The 18,811-nt window shown below is 39.7% G+C and overlaps 1 protein-coding gene and 1 long non-coding RNA gene across 14 annotated transcripts in view; both read left to right on the top strand.

The window, feature by feature from the left end:
• The window catches only part of LOC129659446 (uncharacterized), a 53,373-nt gene extending 46,743 nt beyond the window's left edge, over nucleotides 1–6,630 (top strand). Inside the window, exon 2 of the long non-coding RNA XR_008718078.1 lies at nucleotides 5,672–6,630. This is a non-coding gene — a long non-coding RNA (uncharacterized LOC129659446). The remainder of the gene's footprint in view (nucleotides 1–5,671) is intronic.
• Nucleotides 1–18,811, top strand: part of CADPS2 (calcium dependent secretion activator 2) — a 584,066-nt gene that overhangs the window by 48,025 nt on the left and 517,230 nt on the right. The window lies entirely within an intron of this gene.

Below are 18,811 nucleotides of genomic sequence, written 5' to 3'. Positions count from 1 at the left end.
GTCTTTTTTACTTTAAAAAATGAGCTTTATCTGTATATATTCCTTTGAAATACAAATTTGATACTAAGTTCTGATGAAAATCTGTGATTGAAGATACTTAGGATTTTGGAGATAGGGATGTTTGTTTTCCAGGTATGGATGGCAGAGTTACATGTCTATTTTATTGCTGGGGGGAACCCCAAGTAACACCAGTAAGGCATCATATTTTGTTGCTCGAGGTGATGATGTAATACGTGTCTGAGTTGCATGTTGTTAATTAGTCACTAAGGCATGTCCGACTCTTTTTGTGACTATGTGGACTGTAGTCTCCCAGGCTCCAAACCTTTCTTAATTGTGTAATATTGAATTTGGTTTCCCTTTTACAGTCAGAGGAGCCAAATAACAGCTCCAATTGATCTTACTGGAGGCGAGGGATGAGGCCTGCTTTCTACTTCTTATTAGAACATTGAGTTTTGCCTGGTATTTCTTCCAGCTTCTGAATTTCTTTTAGAGTAGCTTAAATGTTAATTTCTTCATTAAAAAAAAAAAACATATAAACAAAACCTTGCTGATGTTGAATTTTTCTATTTTCATTTAAATCTTCTGGTTCTTTATTATTATTATAAGTTCTGTCCAGTGAAAGTCCAGATTGCTTTCTTTTACTGATGACATTTTAGAACTACATTCTTTTGAGCTTCATTGTGTTATAGCTGAAACTTAGAAAACATCAAATGACTTTTTAAATAAATGAAGTTATTTTATAACTAAAGAGGATATTTATTGAACTTGGAAATAAAATTTTTTTTTTTTACTTTTGCCATCTACAAGTCTTTTGCCTTGTGATCTTTAGCTTTTCTTGTGTTTTTTTTTTTTTTTTTTTTTCCTGACTAACCTATTAGATAAAAATTGAAGATTCCTCAGTTTCCAGGTGCAGATTTTTTGCAGTTATTACAAATGAAAAAAATGGAAATTATTGAAAAAAAAATCTATTAAGCCTATTTGGTTGGTTGGTTGTCCTCTGATAATGCACTGTATATGGGAGCAATTAAATTTCTTTTTAGTTTATTTCAGTGTTTAGTGCTTGCTTACTTTTAAACGGCTGCGTATTATCCTGAATTGTTTGTCATCTTTGCAGATCTTTTGAAATCTGTGTGATTGTTTACATCCACTGATTTTAGCAGCATCAGAATAAGAAAGTTTTGATTTTATGCTGTTTCTATAGCAGTGTCAGTGAATGAATGCTATTTGTCCTTATTTCACTTAGAATAGAATCTTACAGATTTTATATTTACTTGACCTTTTTAGTCTTGCAGTAGACAATCTTGTGACTTCTTTTATTTCTCAGGACTGGAGTGTTTCTGCAGTGTAGTGTTAGGTTAGGAGCCAGGGACTCTGAAAACTGCCTGCCTGGATTTAAATAGTGATTCTGCTTCTTGCTATGGTGTGACCTTGAGCATGCTGGTTAACATTTCTGTGTTGAAAGTGTTCTTACTTTGAAATAGGGATAATAGTTCCTATTGGTACTATTTTACACTATTACGTTCACTGCTATGAAGTATAATGGATTGTTGTATAGAATGCCTTGTTTTACAGATTCATAAGTGTTCTTGCTGTATGTCACAGTTTTTACATAGTTGAAAATGTGGCTCTTCTTGAGCTATGATGAAGATAGCTTTATTTACCAGTTTAACCATCATTCTTCATTCACAGAATAGTTTAAAAGATAGTTTTCAGTGTGGCTTTTGCATGCAAGGGCAGGAATCTGGGAGGCTGGTTTTATAATGTTGTTCAGAAGATTTCTTTTGCTTTGAAAAACATTGTTAACAAATTTGATCTAGTATCTCTTTAGCATGTGAAGGGAAGAAAACTTAAGTTTTGCTTTTGAATTTCTCTGTGTTGAAGAAAAATAAAACATGTTAAAATTGATGAATACAAGTAATATAAATTGCATACATAACCTTAAAATGTGGGTGAAATCAATCAGGTTAGAGAGAGTGGAGGACAGTGCTCTCTGACCAGGGGAGTACCTAGGTGTTACTGCACCTGGCCTTCAGCTGGACTCTCAAGGTTGTAATGGCCGTGTTCTTGAGGAAGGACACAATACACCATTATCATATTTTTTTGCCGTTAAAGTGGTGGTTTGGAGATGGACACTTAAGAACTATTTAAATTTTTTGTACACTTTAGTTCTAGAAAAGATGGTATAGGAGACAACCCAGGGGAAACTCTAAAATGTAGTTAGGTGAACAAAATTGGAACAGCACAGTGGCAAGTGTCTTGTGTCCCGTGCATCCAACCAAAGACCAACCGCTCTTAGCATATCTTACTTGCAGCCTGGATAGCATATCTTGACCTACAGCTTGGAATATTTTCAAGTGCTAGTAAAAACAGAACTATCTACTACAAGTTTTATCGTTCTGGAAAGATAAAGGGAAATAAGAACCTTCTAAGATGAAGAAAAATGAAGAACTAGTTGTTTAACTGACTTTTGGTCAAAGACTGGCTAAAGTTCTTCAAACAGAGAGGAAGTAATGTAAGCAGGAATCTTGGTGCTTCAGGAAGGAAGACAAAACATCATAATGAGTGCATACAGGAGACTAAACATTTCCTCATGACTTAAACACTTGATGATTGAAACAAGTGATCACATCTGTTTGTAAAACAATGATACTTAAAAGTGGGGGAGGCCAAAGGACCTAAATGAAAGGGAGATCTCCAGGCTGGAGGTGACAAAATGTTGGAATCAGTAAATTGTTGCAATTCATATATATAATACCCAGAGCACACTGAAGAAATCAAGGAATTCTAAAAAAAAACAAAAACAAACTTCAAGTAACCTGAAGGAAGGCAAAAGAGAAACCGCTTAAGATCAGAGGAATGAAGAAAACAAGTATGAAACAAATAACAGGACAGACTTAAGCACTGACATAGCAATTACTTTAAAATTAGATTCTATACCAACCATTTGCAGGGTTCGGCATAGTGGATAAAAAAAGTATACGCTGCTTACAAGAAATGCACTTCAAATTCTGTGCCTGTGGGTAAGTTGAAAGTAAAAGGATGGAAAAATTATACCATGTTATCATTAATAAAAAGAAAATAATAGAAATGACATGTCAGTACCCGAAGACTTAGATTCCAAAATGAAGAAAAGTTGTTAATGGGATGTTAACTAATGATAAAAGGGATAAATCCACCAGAGATATGTGCGTGTGTGCTCAGTAACTTAGTCGTGTCCAACTCTTTGCAACTTCATGGACTGTAGCCCACCAGGCTCCTCTGTCCATGGAATTTTCCAAGCAAGAATCCTGGAGTGGGTTGCCATTTCCTTCTCCAGGGGATCTTCCTGACCCAGGGATCGAACCTGCATCTCTTTCACTGGCAGGCAGATTCTTTCCCACTGAGCCACCAGGGAATCCCTGATTTTTCTTTATCTTCTGAGGCTATTGTGTTGTAAGATTGTAGGTTGACAGTTTTTGTTTCAGCACTTGTATAACACTGTGCCTCTTCTGACCTCCTTATTTTCTGATGAGAAATCATTTTTCCCCCCTATAGGTAAGGCATCATTTTTCTCAGCTGCTTTTTTTGTTTGTTTACTGTTAGATTTCAGAATTTTAATTATGTTGTGCCTTGGCATGGATTTCTCTGGGGTTCTTCAACATAGGATCTTCTCAGCTGCTTGAATTTGTAACTTTGTCTGATGGAAAATTCAGAGTTTTTAGCCATTATTTCTTCTAGTACTTTTTCAGACCCACTCTTGTTTCTCCTCTGCTTCTGTGATTCCAATGAACGTTAGATGGTTACAGTCCCACAGGTCACTACGTTTTTCTTCCAGTATTTTCTTTGGTATTTTCTGCTGTCTTCCAGTTCACCGATTCTTTGCTCCGTCCCCTCCATTCTGCCTTTGAGTCCATCTGTGGAGTTTTAAATTCTGGTTACTATATATTTCATTGCTAAAATTTCTCTTTTTTGTCTTTCCTTTCTAGACTTCCCATGTCTTTGAGGTTTTCTATTTTTTTCCTATGGGTTTTCTTTCTTTCCTAGACTTCCCATGTCATTTAGGCTTTCTATTTTTTCCCCATGTATTTTACACGTAGTCACAAATGTTCCTTGAAGTACTTTTATGTTGGCTGCTCTAAAAATCTTTGTTTGGTAAGTCTAACATGTCATTTCAGTATTTGGTATCTATGAGATCTTCCTGGTTTTTGGCTATGCTTTTTTTTTTTTTTTCTATTGAAACTTAGATATTTTTGTATCATGTTAAGAGACTCTGGATGTTGTTTAACCTTTGTATTAACTGTTTCTGATGGGGCTGTGGTGGGAGAGAGGGATCCTGCCTCATTACTGCCAGTGGAGATGTAAGTCCAGGTTCCTCAGTTGACAAGGAGGAGGGGATTCTTATTTACTGCTGGGATTTCTGCCTCAGTTTCTCCCTCACCATGGACTGCATAGTGCTTCCCACTGGTTGATGGTAAAAGTCCTTAGTCTCCACTAGGCCTTTTCTGCCCCTACCTTGGAGGAGGAGGGGCCCACCTTATTGTGTTGGGGGCTAAAGTGCAAGCTCCCATATTGCCTCCACTGAGACAGAAGGTAGGGGTGCCTGTTACTGCATAGTGGGCATAATAATCTTGACTCTCTACTTGGCCTTCTTTGGCATCACCCAGGCAGGGGCACAAGGAACATTGTTCTTCTAAAGAGGGTGGAATTCTAGGTTTGCACTTTTTCTTTGCTGGCATGAGGGGGTAGGGGTAAAGGTTTTCTGTGGTGACTGGTGGAATAGAGAGGCTGTTACCTAAGTGTTTTCATTTTTGTTATGGTGCACATTTCCTGGTCCTTAGGCTGCATCAGTTCAGTTCAGTCACTCAGTCGTGTCCGACTCTTTGCCACTCCATGAATCGCAGCACGCCAGGCCTCCCTGTCCATCACCAACTCCTGGAGTTCACTCAAACTCATGTCCATCGAGTTGGTGATGCCATCCAGCCATCTCATCCTCTGTCGTCCCCTTCTCCTCCTGCCCCCAATCCCTCCCAGCATCAGAGTCTTTTCCAATGAGTCAACTCTTCGCATGAGGTGGCCAAAGTACTGGAGTTTGAACTTGAACATCTGGAAGTTCGTGGTTCACGTATTGCTGAAGCCTGGCTTGGAGAATTTTGAGCATTACTTTACTAGCATGTGAGATGAGAGAAGCCCTTTTTACTAATTTTTTCACTTGGGCCTGTTGGTGTTTCTAGGTCTCCTACATCTTCATCTCCAAGTCAGGGATATATGAGGTGGCAGATACAACCCCCATGTCCTTCCTTGGTTTGCATAGCTTCTATCCTGTCTGCTGTTTTCTCTTTACCAGTCTTATGCTTGTTTTATATATGATAGCAGATATTTTCAGTTGTATTTAATGGTGGGAAAAGTATGTCTACTCAATCTTCCAAGAAGGAAAAGTACTGTATAGCATTTTGAAATGACACAGTCTTAGAAATCATGGACAGATTAGCTTGTAAGGGGGTTAGGGACCAGGTGAGGAGTGGCAGAAAGGATATGAAAGTTAAAGTTGCTTAGTTGTATCTGACTCTTTGTGACCCCATGGACTATTCAGTCTACGGAATTCTCCAGGCCCGAATACTGGAGTGGGTAGCATTTCCCTCCTCCAGGGGATCTTCCCAACCCAGGGATTGAACCCAGGTCTCCCGAATTGCAGGTGGATTCTTTACCAGCTGAGCCACAAGGGAAGTCCAAGAATACTGGAATGGGTAGCCTATCCCTTCTGCAGTGGATCTTCCCAACCCTGGAATCGAACTGGTGTCTCCTGCATTTCAGGTGGATTCTTTACCAACTGAGCCATCAGGAAAGCCCAGAAAGGATATGGGTGATGTGTAAACTGGTGACATGACAAATCCTTATGTGTTTTGTGTCTACAGGATGGATGTAGGAACCTTCGCAGATGATAAAATCAGGTACAACTTACTATGCACACATAAAACCTGGCAAAAGTAAATAAGATAGATGGATTATCTGTTAAAGCATTGGTTGTGATACCATAGGATGGTTTTGCAAAATGTTACCATGGGAGCAAACTGGCAAAGTGGGCATTAGATCTCTTTGTATTATTTCTTGTAACTGTGATGTTGTGTTTAACTCAGTAAAAATTTTAATTAAAAATAAGTTAATGATTCAAAATAGAAATTTTGTTTCCAAAGTTGAAAGTGTATAGTAAGGTAATATTCATAGAAGTCTTGTTTCCAACCCTGGGCCCTCCCTCTTGCTGTAGGTAACCATGTTAATAGTTTTTGTTTTATCCTTGTATTGTTCCTTTAGAGAAACATATTTTCCATTAATTTTGCGTCCCCCATGCCCACTCAGGAAGAATCATGGGAATGTTATTCTGCACTATGCTTTTCGCTTAGCAGCCTTTGTTGATCACTGTATGTAGACTGGTCTCTGTAGGGAGCTCAGACCTCCATCAGTGGGTTGCATGGATGAACCATATTTGTTTGCTCTTACAAGTAATGACACAATATCTTTGTGCTTGGGTTGTTTTGTATTCTTGCCAGTGTGTTTTAGAATATACTAAAGACAGGATTTCTGGATCAAGTGTGAACATATTTGTATTATTTCCAGAATTAATTCTGAAGATGTTATAAAACATTTAATATCTGCTATGGCTGGACTGCCTTCCTGTTTATGAAATAACTGTGCTTTTCCTGGCTGTTCTTGCTATTTATTTTTCCACCTTGAACTTTTAAATCAGTCTTGAAAGGGCATCTTGACTGTTTTGGCTATTGGATTCCACCTACATTATATGGTTTTAATAGTCAAAATTTAGTATCTGAAAAAGATGGCATATCAAATCAGCGTGGAAAGATAGACTTTAATAAATAGTGTTGGAACAATTGGATAGCCATATGGAAATATAAAATTAGATTTGTTCCTCACATAATACACAAGAATAAATTCCAAATTCAGAATAAATTGTAAATACTGAAAATGAAATAGTATAAACACTTAGGAGTGGAGAAAAACATTCCAGTGCCAGATTCGAACCCCAGAAGCTGGTACATGACCAAAGACATCAGGAACAAAGTCAAAATACCCAGACAGGTTAAGAAATTTTGTTATGTGTCAGAATAAGGGCTAATCTTGATTTGTAAGAGCTACTAACTGAAAAGTGAATGAAGCTCATTAGACCAAAGGCAAAAGAGGAAATAAGTGCAAATAGTCCTTAAACTTATGCAGGTACATGTAATCTGTAATTTAAAAGGTCATTTCTGGGATTTCTGGTGATCCAGTGGCTAAGACTCCATGTTCCCAATGCAGGGGACCCGAGTTTGATCCCTGGTCCGGGAACTAGATTCCTCATGCCACAACTAACACTGCTGCTGCTAAGTCACTCAGTCCTGTCCGACTCTCAGTGACCCCATGGACTGCAGCCCACCAGGCTCCTCCGTCCGTGGGATTTTCCAGGCAAGAGTCCTGGAGTGGGGTGCCATTGCCTTCTCTGCAACTAACACTGAGAGAAGCCAAATAAATAAGTAAATGTAAAAAAAAAAAAGGGCATTCATCACTGTCAGTGGCAAAATTCCGTTTTATATTTCTCACCTGGCAAAGCTTTGAGGACAACAGTACTCAGACATTGCCTGTGAGTTCAGAGTCACCGTTCCTGGGCAAGAGCTGTTTCAGGGTGTTGTAAAGAGCATGGGTATCATAACCAGGTGGGCCTCTGCTCCTGTTAGCTCTGTGACCTTGCTCAAACTTCTTAACCTCTCTTAAGTTTCAGTCTTCTTGGCAATGAAGTGAGGATGGTAAAAATATTTACCTTGGGTTGGTTGCTGTGAGAGTTGAATGATACATAGATACACTCAGTTTTCATCGCTGCCTTTATTATTGTCACTGTTTCCTAATGTTTATGTTAAACAAAGGGTACTAATCCTTAAGGGACCAGGAAAGTTCAGAGTAATTCGTTTACCTGAAGAATAAGGAGCAGGAGGTTTGAGACCCCATGGACTGTAGCCTGCCAGGCTCCTCTGTTTATGGAATTCTCCAGGCCAGAATACTGGAGTGGGTAGCCATTTCCTTCTCCAGGAGGTCTTTACCAGCTAAGCTACGAGGGAAGCCCACTTGGAGGTTGAGATTGGGTAACTCTGATGCCTTTTGCCTGAGCTTGTTACCTGCCCTGCTGAGGCAGGTCCAGTAGAACCCCCAGAGAGCTTTTTAAAAACATAGATCTACCACCTGTACCCGCAGTATGAAACCTACTGGAGTAGATGGTGAGTAGGGACCTGGGGAGAAGGGGAGAAAGAGAAGAATGGAACTAGGTGCAGATGGGAAAGAGACTATCCCAGAGGCCCAGCTCCAGTTAGGTCTATTCCAGGTTATGCTTTAAATTTCTGGAATGGACTCGGTGGAGTCTCTGTTCCTTACAGCCAAAATAGCCCTTCTAATTGCAGCCAGTCTCCATCCATACTCAGTTACAGAATCCTGTTACTTAAAGATCATGGACAGGCAGGAGGATCAAAGCTTGTTAGAAATTTGGAATTTCTAGCTCCACCAAAAGCCTACTGAATTAGAATTGGTGTTTTAGCAAGATCCTCAGAAGATTTATATGCATATCAGTTAGAAGCACTCTATTGGGTTCAGTTCAGTTCAGTCAGGTCTGACTCTTTGTGACCCCATGGACTGCAGCATGCCAGCCCTCCCTGATCATCACCAACTCTCAGCTTATTCTAACTCATGTCCATTGAGTCGGTCCAACCAACCATCTTATCCTCTGTCGTCCCCTTCTCCTCCTGCCCTCAATCTTTTCTATTATCAAGGTCTTCTCAAATGACTCAGCTCTTCGCATCAGGTGGCCAAAGTATTGGAGTTTCAGCATCAACATCAGTCCTTCCAATGAATACCCAGGACTGATCTCCTTTAGGATGGACTGGTTGGATCTCCTTGCAGTCCAACGGACTCTCCAGAGTTTCTTAAACACCACAGTTCAAAAGCATCAATTCTTCAGCGCTCAGCTTTCTTTATAGTCCAACTCTCACATCCATACATGACCACTGGAAAAACCATAGCCTTGACTAGATGGACCTTTGTTGACAAAGTAATGTCTCTGTTTTTTAATATGCTGTCTAGCTTGGTCATAACTTTCCTTCCAAGGAGTAAGTGTCTTTTAATTTCATGGCTACGTTCACCATCTTCAGTAATCTTGGTGCCCCCCAAAATAAAGTCAGCCACTATTTCCACAATTTCCCCATCTATTTCCCATGAAGTGATGGGACTGGCTGCCATGATCTTAGTTTTCTGAATGTTGAGCTTTAAGCCAACTTTTTCACTCTCCTCTTTCACTTCATCAAGAGGCTCTTTAGTTCTTCACTTTCTGCCATAAGGGTGGTGTCATCTGCATATCTGAGCTTATTGATATTTCTCCTGGCAATCTTGATTCCAGCTTGTGCTTCTTCCAGCCCAGCGTTTCTCATGATGTACTCTGCATGTAAGTTAAATAAGTAGGGTGATAGTATACAACCTTGACGTACTCCTTTTCCTATTTGGAACCACTCTGTTGTTCCATGTCCAGTTCTAACTGTTGCTTCCTGACCTGCATACAGGTTTCTAAAGAGGCAGGTCAGGTGGTCTGGTATTCCCATCTCTTTCAGAATTTCCACAGTTTACTGTGATCCACACTCAAAGGCTTTGGCATATTCAATAAATGAGAAGTAGACGTTTTTCTGGAACTCTGTTGCTTTTTCCATGATCCAGCTGATGTTGGCAATTTGTTCTCTGGTTCCTCTGCCTTTTCTAAAACCAGTTTGAACATCTGGAAGTTCATGGTTCATGTATTGCTGAAGCCTGGCTTGGAGAATTTTGAGCATTACTTTACTAGCGTGTGAGATGAGTGCAATTGTGTGGTAGTTTGACCATTCTTTGGCATTGCCTTTCTTAGGGATTAGAATGAAAACTTGACCTTTTCCAGTCCCGTGGCCACTGCTGAGTTTTCCAAATTTGCTGACATATTGAATACCGCAATTAAAGCTATGAGAAACTATACCTAATTAAAATTTTTATTACCTGATTTGGCTACCTTTTCATTCCCAGTATTGAGACTTTATAGTGGAAATGACCTGCTGCTGCTGCTGCTGCTAAGTCGCTAAAGTCGTGTCCGACTCTGTGAGACCCCATAGACGGCAGCCCACTGGGCTACTCTGTCCCTGGGATTCTCTAGGCAAGAACACTGGAGTGGGTTGCCATTTCCTTCTCCAGTGCTTACATGCATGCTAAGTCGCTTCAGTTGTGTCCGACTCTGTGTGACCCTGTGGATAGCAGCCCAGCAGGCTCCTCTGTCCACGGGATTCTGTAGGTAAGAATACTGGAGTGGATTGCCATTTTCTTCTCCGGAAATGACCTACTAATCATCTAATATGCTAAGATATTAAACACTGTATACACATTGTCATTTAATACTTGAGTTAGGTTCTAGTCTACCCATTTTGTGGATGGGGAAACTGAGGCAAGGGGAGTTTTTCTCCCTAGAATGGGATGGTGATGTTGTTTGTTGTTAAGTCGTGTCTAACTCTGTTACAACTCCACAGACTGTAGCCCACCAGGCTCCTCTGTCCATGGACTTTTCCCTACAAGAATATTGGAGTGGGTTGCTGTTTCCTTCTCCAGGGGATCTTCCCAACCCAGTGATCAAATCTGTGTGAAATTTGAGATGAGCATCAGATGTTTTCTGTACTTGATAAGGATTGGATTTTGGAGGAGCACACTCCTTGATTTAAAATTTATTAAATTTAAATTTTAACCTTTGGGAAAGTAGAACTTCATCTTTTCTTTCTGCTAACAATAACTCAGTTAATTTCTAAGCTAAATAATTTCAACTGGAGCTACTTTGGAATTAAAAGGAAACATTTTTCTATTAATGGTTGCTAGTTTAGAGGTAATGATTGACTGTTATCATGTGGGAACTCATACAGACTTACTCTGTATTACTCTCATCACAGTCTAATGGTTGTCTGGAACAGTCCATGATTTGGGAGACTATTTCATGATTAGCTATGGCTGTTTATTTGTTGTATTTCTCCATACTTCCACCCTCCTTTACTGCTTCTTGCTCCAGCCAAACATGGAGAATAACTTTTAGAATCACAGTTTCGTTGACTTCTAAATGAGGGTTAATGTTTAGATCTTTTGTTACAAATTGCAGTTGAACTTTTCTGGGGTACAGCTTTTCAAAGTTACCTTGTCAGTTTTTCCAGATGTGAGGTCAAAGCAAAATCATTTGAACACCTTCATGAGTTTGGGCATTACATGGGACCTTGAGCACATCTCTTGCTAGAAGGGAATTAGCTGGCATTTTAGGTTTGTTAGGAGTTGCATCACCAGTAGGTGAACTTTTGCAGATCAACTCAATTATAGTTTTGATTAGGAAAGCAAACCATATGCTCCATGTAGAATAATTTAATGAGTTGTGAGAGTGACGTACCCAAATCACTTTATTTCTTGTAGTTGTGTTGCAAAGTCTGTGCAGACAGTCTCTTTATTTAGCCTCATTTATATCTTAACTATGTCTTGGCTTTTGCACAGAAAACTGCCTGCTTCATTTTTTTTCCCCCTTTCATGCTTTCTAATTTGAATTTTGAGCTTTGTGTAAGAGCTCTGTGGGACTGACCTAGGAAGTATTCCCACCTAGCCTGTTACAGCGTATTTCGGCTTAGTGGCTTTTTAGTCATGTCCCACTCTTTGCAACTCCATAGGCTATAGCTTACCGGGCTCTTCTGTCCATGGAATTTTCCTGGCAAGAAAACTGGAATGGGTTGCCATTTTCTTCTCCAGGGGATCTTCCCAACCCAGGGATCAAACCTGAGTCTTTTACATCGGCAGGTGTATTCTTTATCACTGAGCCACCAGGAAAGCCCTTACAGTATGTATCCCTTTAATTAAAAGTGTCCAAAGGAGGTTTCTAGAAAAATAGAATGTAACAAACTTAGTTAAACAGCAGTTCTAGTTCGTAATTGACATTGTTTATTGATTCAGTTTCTTTTATTATGAACATAATACTATTTTCAAAATCACACAATAATAGATTCAATTTGTTTTAGTACATTCAGTTCAGTTCAGTCCCATCTGACTCTTTGCGACCCCATGGACTGGAGCACACCAGACTTCCCTGTCCATCACCATCTCCCAAAACGTGCTCAAACTCATGTCTATTGAGTTGGCAATGCCATCCAACCATCTCATCTGCTGTCATCGCCTTCTCCTCCTGCCTTCAGTCTTTGCTGGGATCAGGGTCTTTTCAGATGAGTCAGTTCTTCACATCAGGCGGCCAAAGTACTGGAGCTTCAGCATCAGTCCTTCCAATGAATATTCAGGACTGATTTCCTTTACAATGGGCTGGTTGGATCTCCCTTCAGTCCAAGGGACTCTCAAGAGTCTTCCCCAACACCACAGCTAAAAAGCATCAATTCTTTTGCACTCAGCTTTCTTTATAGTCCAACTCTCACGTCCATACATGACCACTGGAAAAAACATAGCTAGTTGGACCTTTGTTGGCAAAGTAATGTCTCTGCTTTTCAATATGCTATCTAGGTTGGTCATAACTTTCCTTCCAAGAAGAAAGCATCTTTTAATTTCATGCCTGCCATCACCATCTGCAGTGATTTTGGAGCCCCCCAAAATAAAGTCTGCCACTATTTCCATTGTTTCCCCATCTAGTTGTCATGAAGTGATGGGACCGGATGCCATGATCTTTGTTTTCTGAATGTTGAGCTTTAAGCCAACTTTTTCACTCTCCTCTTTCACTTTCATCAAGAGGCTCTTTAGTTCTTCTTCACTTTCTGCCATAAGGGTGATTGTCATCTGCATATCTGAGGTTATTGATATTTCTCCTGACAGTCTTGATTCCAGCTAGTGAGTCTTCCAGCCATGATATACTCTGCATATAAGTTAAATAAGCAGAGTGACAGTATACAACCTTGACGTACTCCTGTCCTGATTTGGAACCAGTCTGTTGTTCCATGTCCAGTTCTAACTGTTGTTTCTTGACCTGAATACAGATTTCTCAAAAGGCAGATCAGGTGGTCCGGTATTCCCATCTCTTGAAGAATTTTCTACAGTTTGTTGTGATTTACACAGTCAAAGGCTTTGGTGTAGTCAATAAAGCAGAAATAGATGTTTTTCTGGAACTCGCTTGCTTTTTGGATGATCCAACAGATGTTGGCAATTTATTCTCTGGTTCCTCTGCCTTTTCTAAAACCAGCTTGAACATCAGGAAGTCCACGGTTCACATATTGCTGAAGCCTGGCTTGGAGAATTTTGAGCATTACTTTACTAGCATGTGAGAGGAGTGCAATTGTGCAGTAGTTTGAGCATTCTTTGGCATTGCCTTTCTTTAGGATTGGAATGAAAACTGACCTTTTGCAGTCCTGTGGCCACTGCTGAGTATTCCAAATTTGCTGGCATATTGAGTCCAGCACTTTCACAGCATCATCTTCTAGGATTTGAAATAGCTCAACTGGAATTTCATCACCTTCAACTAGCTTTGTTCATAGTGATGCTTTCTAAGGCCCATTTGACTTCATATTCCAGGATGTCTGGCTCTAGGTGAGTGATCACACCACTGTAGTTATCCGGTTCATGAAGATCTTTTTTGTACAGTTCTTCTGTATATCCTTGCCACCTCTTCTTAATATCTTCTGCTTCTGTTAGGTTCATACCATTTCTGTCCTGTATTGTGCCCATCTTTGCATGAAAGGTTCTCTTGGTATCACTAATTTTCTTGAAGAGATCTCTAGTCTTTTGCATTTTATTGTTTTCCTCTGTCTCTTTGCATTGATCACTGCGGAAGGCTTTCTTATCTCTCCTTGCTATTCTTTGGAACTCTGCATTCATATGGGTATATCTTTCCTTTTCTCCTTTGCCTTTCAATCCTTTTTTTATTCTCAACCATTTGTAAGGCCTCCTCAGACAACTCTTCTGCCCTTTTGCATTTCTTTCTCTTGGGGATGGTCTTGATCACTGTTTCCTGTACAGTGTGAAGAACCTCCGTCCGTAGTTCTTCAGCTCTCTGTCTATCAGTTCTAATCCCTTGAATCTATTTCTCACTTCCACTGTATAATCATAAGGGATTTGATTTAGGTCATACCTGAATGGTCTAGTGGTTTTCCCTACTTTCTTCAATTTGTCTGAATTTGTCAATAAGGAGTTCATAATCTGAGCCACAGTCAGCTCCCAGTCTTGTTTTTGCTGATTGTATAGAGCTTGTCCGTCTTTAGCTGCAAAGAATACTATCAGTCTGATTTCATTATTGACCAACTGTTGATGTCCATGTGTAGAGTCTTCTCTTGTGTTGTTGGAAGAGTGTGTTTCCTATGACCAGTGCGTTCTTTTGGAAAAACTCTCTTAGCCTTTGCCCTGCTTCATTTTGTACTCCAAGGCTAAATTTGCCTGTTACTCCAGGTAACTCCGGACTTCCTACTTTTGCATACCAGTCCCCTATGATGAAAAGGACATCTTCTTTGGGTGTTAGTTCTAGAAGGTCTAGTAGGTCTTCATAGAACCATTAAACTTCAGCTTCTTCAGCTTTACTGGTCAGGGGATAGACTTGGATTACTGTGATATTGAATGGTTTGCCTTGGAAATGAATAGAGATCATTCTGTCATTTTTGAGACAATATCCAAGTCCCCATTTCAGACTCTTTTGTCGACTCTGATGGCTACTCCATTTCTTCTAAGGGATTCTTGCCCACAATAGTAGATGTAATGGTCATCTGAGTTCAGTTCACCCATTTCAATCCATTTTAGTTCACTGATTCCTAAAATGTCAATGTTCACACTTGCCATTTCCTGTTTGACCACTTCCAATTTACCTTGATCCATGGATGTAACATTCCAGGTTCCTATGTAGTATTGTTATTTACAGCATTAGACTTTACTTCCATCACCAGTCACATCCACAACTGGGTGTTGTTTTCACTTTAGCTCCGTCTTTTCATTCTTTATGGTGTTATTTCTCCACTCTTCTCCAGTAGCGTATTGGGCACGTATGGACCTGGGGAGTTCATCTTTCAGTGTCATATCTTTTTTTCCTTTTTGTACTGTTCATGGGGTTCTCAAGGCAAAAATACTGAAGTGGCTATCCATTGCCTTCTCCAGTGGACCACTCTTTGTCAGAACTCTCCACCATAAGCTGTCTTGGGTGGCCCTACATGGCATGGCAATAGTTTTATTGAGTTAGACAAGACTGTGGCTCATTTTACATATATGTTTAAGTACATATATGTATAGAAAATACTTGCAGCTTCATGGGCCCATGGTATCTTGGTATCAACTACTCTTGTGTCATAGTATGTACTACATAGCATTCATAGTACATGAATGAATGGGTTTGGCAGTATTCCAATAAAACTGTCTACACTAATTTTAATTCAATATAATTCTGACATGTCACGAGCAATATACTTCTGATTTTTAAACATTTATATATTAGAATATCTGTCTTAATGCACAGGTCATGGAAAATATTTGCCAACCCCTATATTGTAGATTTTATAATTTTTACTGTTATATTTATGCAGTTAAGATGGTTATTAGAGTATTTGTTTCAAAAGTCTGCATTCGTTTTGGGCTTCTCTGAGAAGGTTTCATGTCGTCATTTTGCTTATACCTTCTGCCTAATACAAGTCTCCTTCCTAGTGGAAGGGTGAATGGTATAGCCCACTTTGGATGATAGTTTGGCAATTACTTACAAAACTAAGCATACTCTTATCATACAGTCCAGCAATTGTTTTCCTTGGTCTTGACCCAGAAACTTTCGTTCACATAGGAACCTGCTTGCGGATATTTGTAACAGCTTTATCATAATTTCCAAAATTTGGAAGCAATCAAGATGGCCTTAGTAAGTGAATAGATATATAATCTGTGGTACATCCAGACAATGAAATATTATTCAGTGCTTTAAAAAAAGTGAAGTGTCAGGCCATGACTAAGATAGAACTTTAAATGCATATTATTAAGTAAAAGAGGCCTTTAAATGCATTACTCAGTAAATGTATATGCAGAGTACATCATGAGAAACGCTGGGCTGGAAGAAGCACAAGCTAGAATTAAGATTGCTGGGAGAAATATCAATAACCTCAGATATGCAGATGACACCACCCTTATGGCAGAAAGTGAAGAGGAACTAAAAGCCTCTTGATGAAAGTGAAAGAGGAGAGTGAAAATGTTGGCTTAAAGCTCAACATTCAGAAAACGAAGATCATGGCATCCGGTCTCCTCACTTCATGGAAAATAGATGGGGAAACAGTGGAAACAGTGTCAGACTTTGTTTGAGGGGGCTCCAAAATCACTGCAGATGGTGATTGCAGCCATGAAATTAAAAGACGCTTGCTCCTTGGAAGGAAAGTTAGGACCAACCTAGATAGCATATTGAAAAGCAGAGACATTACTTTGCCAACAAAGGTCCGTCTAGTCAAGGCTATGGTTTATCCATTGGTCATGTATGGATGTGAGAGTTGGACTGTGAAGAAGGCTGAGCACCGAAGAATTGATGCTTTTGAACTGTGGTGTTGGAGAAGACTTGAGAGTTCCTTGGACTACAAGGAGATCCAACCAGTCCTTTCTAAAGGAGATCAGCCCTTGGTATTCTTTGGAAGGACTGATGCTAAAGCTGAAACTCTAATACTTTGGCCGCCTCATGCGAAGAGTTGACTCATTGGAAAAGATCCTGATGCTGGGTGGGATTGGGAGGAGAAGAGGATGACAGAGGATGAGATGACTGGATGGCATCACTGACTCAATGGACATGAGTTTGTGTGAACTCTGGGAGTTGGTGATGGACAGGGAGGCCTGGCGTGCTGAGATTCATGGGGTTGCAGAGAGTCAGACACAACTGAATGACTGAACTGAACGTAAGTAAATTTATATTACTATGCATCTGAAAACGCTTCTGTGTGATTCCAACTATGAAATTCTGTTAAAGGCAAAACTATAGAGCAAGTAAAATGATCAGTGGTTGTCAGGGGTTAGGAGAGGGGAGAATGATGAATGGACAGAGAAGAGAAGATTTTTAGGGTAGTGAAAATCTCTGTGTGATATTAATACCATCATTATAGATACATGTCATTATGTGTTTGTCCAGACCCAGAGACAACACCAAGAATGAACCCTAAGGTAAACTGAGGTTTGGCTGATTTTGATGTGGCAGTATAGGCTTACAATTGTAACAAACATTACCACTCTGAAGGATGTTGAAACTGATGCTGTGTATGTTGGGACCAGGGTGTATGGGAGATCTGTTCCTTCTACTCAATCCTGTTGTGAATCTAAAAAATATTAATTGAAAGTTTGCATGGAAGAAAATACTACTTTTAAAACTGGGTCAGATCTCACTTCTCCCTAGCTATCATTAAGGAAGTGTTAAAAGCTAATGCAGCTGTAACTATTCCTTAAGTATTGGGTTGGCCAAAATGTTCGTTTTCCCAAAGCCAAACGAGCATATTGGCCAACCCAGTATTTCCCAATACCCATTGTGCTTTTTGTGCTATACTAAAAATGGTGTTACCAATTAAAATACTAAAAAGTAGTTGAGACGAGGCTGTTCTTCAGAACTGTATGGTATTAAAAAGCAAAGACATCACTTGGCTGGCAAAGGTCCATATAGTCAAAGCTAATGTTTTTCCAGTAGTCATGTATGGATGTGAGAGTTGGACCATAAAGAAGGCTGAGCACCGAAGAATTGATTCTTTCAAACTGTCTTGCTGAAGAAGTCTCTTGAGAGTCCCCTGCATAGTATGGAGATCAAAGCAGTCAGTCCAAAAGGAAATCAACCCTGAATATATTCATTGTACTTTGGCCACCTGATGGGAAGAGTTGACACTTGAGAAAAGACCCTGATGCTGGGAAAGATTGAAGGCAGAAGGAGGAGGAGCAGAGAATGAGATGATTAGAAATCATTGATTCAGTAGGCATGAATCTGAGCAAACTTGGGGACATGGGACAGGGACAGGGAAGGACAGGGAAGCCTGGCATGCTACAGTCCATGGAGGTTGCAAAGAGTTGGACCGGAGTTAGAGACTGAGCAACAACAACCATGTAGTGACATTGTCAGAATGCCCCTTTGAGGCCACCATGCACTCCCAGGTATTTACTTAAGTTCAACATTTTATGATGAAATGCAGTTTCTAAGACAATTTCTGCACTTTGATAAGGCATAAGCAAGCAAGGTAATTTACAAGTGAAGATGGTTCTGAGTGTTTTCTGACTAGAGAACTATAAGAACTCCATTTTGGTTAATAAATAATTTGAAATGATGAGTTTTAATTTCACAATAACACTAGCAAAAAGACTTAAATGTAATCATTACAAATTAGCATAATTAAGCATTATAATTAGACTTTTAATATAGGTAAGTCTAAAATACTTGTATAGAAAATGAACGTGTTTCTTGATTTTGTTTTAAGTATGTCTTTAAGTTGGAAGTGGGAAGAATAGAAAATAAATGTAAATGCAGGTTATTGATTTACATCTTGCAGGAAGGGTCAAAAGTCACTTGGTGGTATAAAGACATAATCAGCTTGCTTGTTTCTCTAAGGTAATGAATAACATTGACTTTTAAAGTTTTTTCTGGCATATGTTGCTTTGAAATCTGTGGGCAAAGAAGAATGGGCAGTGATAGACCTTTGCCCATTGGTCCTTTTATCATAGCTTTCCCTGTTGCATTCCACGTGGGTATAACCCCCCAAAGTATGTGAATTCTAACTTTATGACAAACAGTACATTGAGAGGCAACTGCAAGTAACTTTCCAGGGTGCATCAAACCATAGCATTGGCTGTGTAACTTCACTGTTAGAGGGCA

The sequence above is a fragment of the Bubalus kerabau genome, chromosome 8, assembly GCF_029407905.1.
Source record: "Bubalus kerabau isolate K-KA32 ecotype Philippines breed swamp buffalo chromosome 8, PCC_UOA_SB_1v2, whole genome shotgun sequence".
Classification (NCBI taxonomy): domain Eukaryota; kingdom Metazoa; phylum Chordata; class Mammalia; order Artiodactyla; family Bovidae; genus Bubalus; species Bubalus kerabau.
Note: the sequence above shows the minus strand (reverse complement) of the source record. Positions and strands in the feature narration are given on the sequence as shown.